We start from the raw sequence: 3942 nt of genomic DNA, 5'->3' as shown, positions 1-3942 counted from the left end.
GATGGGAAGCAAACTGCGCATCGCAAGATACAGTTTGCCATTTAGCCGAGTTCCACCTGATTGGGGCTCAATGCCGTCTGCCGGAGCGCATCCTCTCCACAATTTCCGACTCCATTCTCAGCTTCCTCCAGCCCACGCATGCATCTTCTCGTGGCAAAATCTTTGTGAGCGCAGACGCACGGGCAAATTAGGTATTAGATTTTGTATACCTATTTAATAGTGCCACTTTGATTCTCAAGGAGCGATTTAACCTTTACGTTTGGCTTAGACTTCATTTTTAGGGTTCCGTACCCAAAGGGTAAAAACGGGACCCTAACACTAAGACTCCGCTGTCCGTCCGTCCGTCCGTCTGTCACCAAGCTGTATCTCACGAACCGTGATAGCTAGACAGTTGAAATTTTCACAGATGATGTATTTCTGTTGCCGCTATAACAACAAATACTAAAAACAGAATAAAATATAGATTTAAGTGGGGCTCCCATACAACAAACGTGATTTTTGACCGAAGTTAAGCAACGTCGGGCGGGGTCAGTAGGTACTTGGATGGGTGACCGTTTTTTGCTTGTTTTGCTCTATTTTTTTTTGATGGTGCGGAACCCTCCGTGCGCGAGTCCGACTCGAATTTTTCCGGTTTTTTTTATTTATGATGTTGGAGGAAAACGAGCAGACCGTCGCCCATGGATACCCGCAACAGCAGAGGGGTTGTAAGTGCGTTGCGGCCTTTAAGATAGGAGATACCTCTTTAGCTGGCAGTTTACAAGAATTCAATTAAGTAAGTATTATTCTACTTGGTCTGAATAGTATTATATGATCTGTGCTCCGGTGATACACAATGGAGGTAGTATTTAACACTATTAATAAGACCTCTAGGTAGCCTAACAACTGACACACTTTTACTCTTTCTTATAATTGTTCGTTCTAGATTTGGATAGGTAGGTACGCATATAGTTTTATTTGCACAGCAGGTTTTTAGTTTCTCTTTTAAAACCATGCCACTAGCACATCTTATCGGTGAATAATGTGAATATGTATGCAGAACGAAATGCATTCATAAACAAGTGTTTGTTAACAGATGTTTATTAGATGTTGTTCAACGTCCATCAAGGCAGATAAAGTCCATTAGCGGCTGACCCCAGTGAATGAATTGGCGATATCGGCCCAATTGACGGCAGTGGCGCATCAGGCGGCCTAGGCAAGGTGACAATCGCTATCGCTTCGCTATCGAATCGCTTTGTGTCTCTCTATCACTCTTCCATATTAGTGCGACAGGGACAGTTGCGTTTCGATCGCTACGGAGCGTTAGCGATTGGTACTTTGGCTACGCGGCCAGAGCTAACAGAGGATCGCTCGCCGCAGGAACTCTCACAGTATCCTGTCCAGCGATCGGTCGATCATCTCATAATATTAACTCTTAAGATGTTACCGCTTATAGAAATTGGAGCCCCTTTTTACTTAACTCATGAAAAAGTTATACTAAGACTTAGTTATATGTCTCCCTTAAGTAACTCTGGGGGAATATAAATACCTACTATAGAATAAATGAATATTTTAACTAGGTATAAGAAGGTATGTAAACTCAATTACCTCTGCATGCATAACTTTTCGTTGACTCTAGATGTAAATTACTAAATGCAAGAATTATAGTATATTGCTTTTAGATCAATTGAAAAAGGTTGACTGGTAGAGAATGCCGTGTAGCATTAAGTCCGCCTTTTGTCACTGTATATTTTTACTGTGCAATAAAGTTTAAATAATAAATAATAATAATTGTTTTCGCAACGCAAATTTTAATTTAGGTATTAATATTAATAATATAAAATCTTGTTTACAATTTCCAACCTTACAACAAACATAGACCTACTCGTATTGTTGCCGAGTGTGGGCGTGAAGCACCTATATTAGTGCGTGGACTAATTTTATTTCAAGGAACAAAAGGAGAGATGACTAAATCTGTCTTTATGGCCCGGCATATCGCCAAGTCTGTAGCCTTTCGCCTACCCACGACAAAGAGTCCAAAAAACTACTAACAAACGTGCCTACATTAGTGAGTGTAGTCAGTATTTTTTTTTAATTAAGAAGAATATACCTATCTACATATTATTTATAGTATTATTGTTTCTTCGTCAATTCATTTGTGTGGATTCAAGTTGGTTATACGTGTGGTTTATTAATAATTACACTAATTACGATTCGAAAACCAGTTCATTCGATGATAAAATTAAAAAATAGAGTCAGGCAAATTATGCCCAAAACTTTTATTGTAGAGTAGTGACTATTAATGGCGTACAAATGCGTGACAATAGGTAGTAGCATATAGCGGAACTAAAAGTACGTACTCCATCAAAGGTCGAATAAAACGTTAACAATGCATACACCTAGCTGGCTGCCCCTAATGGCTGTTCACAAGAAATCGATAATCCCAAGGTGTGGACCCCATTTCAGGGTGTATTTTTGGTAGACCGTGGGCAATACGGTTTGCGTGTTTCAGGTGGTAGGCATGATATTATTTAATTACCGGGTTTACCTAGTAGGAACGGTAACATAAAGGATCATTCGTGAGTTTATTAGGGTCGTTAAATTCTTCTGCTCCGAATGTTTAATTTAATTATGATAATTCGACTCACTCGTGTCATTCTCTACAACTGAGTGTTTTTTTTTTGTTCTTGACATTCGACAATACCTAGGTTGGCCCTAGCCAGGGTTGGGCAAAATACTGGCTTCCACGTATTTGAAATACAAATTACAAAATACATTTTTAAAAGTATTTGAAATACAAAATACAAACTACTTTGGTGACGGGTATTTGAAATACAAAATACAAATTACAGTGTTTAAAATAATGTATTTCAATTACAAAATATACCTTTATTTATTTTTTTGTTTAGCATTTAGTTTTAACGTTAACGAATATCCTTTCATATAAACTTATAGGGTCATTGCGCTAGTTTTCGTCCAGCTCTAGTTTACGTCCACTTGACGAAATTTGAATATATACCCACATTCCTGCACAAATTTGGACTGATTTAAATTCTTATGTCTAAGGCGTCTAAGCAATATATCTGTCTACATATAACAATGATATTTCGCAAAAAGGAAGCGCTGGTGGCCTAGCGGTAAGAGCGTGCGACTTGCAATCCGGAGGTCGCGAGTTCGAACCCCGGCTCGAACCAATGAGTTTTTCGGAACTATGTACGAAATATCATTTGATATTTACCAGTCGCTTTTCGGTGAAGGAAAACATCGTGAGGAAACCGGACTAATTCCAATTACGGCCCTAGTTTACCCTCTGGGTTGGAAGGTCAGATGGCAGTCGCTATCGTAAAAACTAGTGCCAACGCCAATTACTGGGATTAGTTTCCAAGAGGACCCCAGGCTCCCATGAGCCGTGGCAAAATGCCGGGACAACGCGAGGAAGATGAAGATTTCGCAAAAAGTAGTAAATTAAAAATGAAATATATATTTGATAATCCGTCAAGTCGTCGAAAACTAGTGCATGGACGGAAACTACTGCAATGACCCTATCCCCTAGATTTAAACGAAAAGTTCCACGCAGAAGTTGACCTAATATAGATCCAGTATCCAGCCAATGAAAATTGTATCTCGGCTGGATCGGAGGTTCGCGGTCGGCTCACAGCTTGTGCGAGAGATTAGACATTTTAGGATTATAGAATTTAATAAAATGTATTTATAGAAATGTATTTTGAAGCTTGAAGTATTTGAAATACAAAATACTAAATACATGTGAGTGCAGTATTTGAAATACCAAATACAAAATACTTTTGAGGTAGTATTTGAAATACAAATACAAAATACTAATTTGTATTTCAAATACGTATTTCAAATACATGTAATTGAAATACTGCCCAACCCTGGCCCTAGCTATGTATACATTAACATTTCTTTTTATTATGACATTGTTTTATTTGTAAATTTTATATTCTT

This window comes from Cydia amplana, chromosome 4 (assembly GCF_948474715.1).
Source record: "Cydia amplana chromosome 4, ilCydAmpl1.1, whole genome shotgun sequence".
In the NCBI taxonomy this organism is placed as follows: Eukaryota; Metazoa; Arthropoda; class Insecta; order Lepidoptera; family Tortricidae; genus Cydia; species Cydia amplana.
This window is presented reverse-complemented; position numbering follows the sequence as displayed.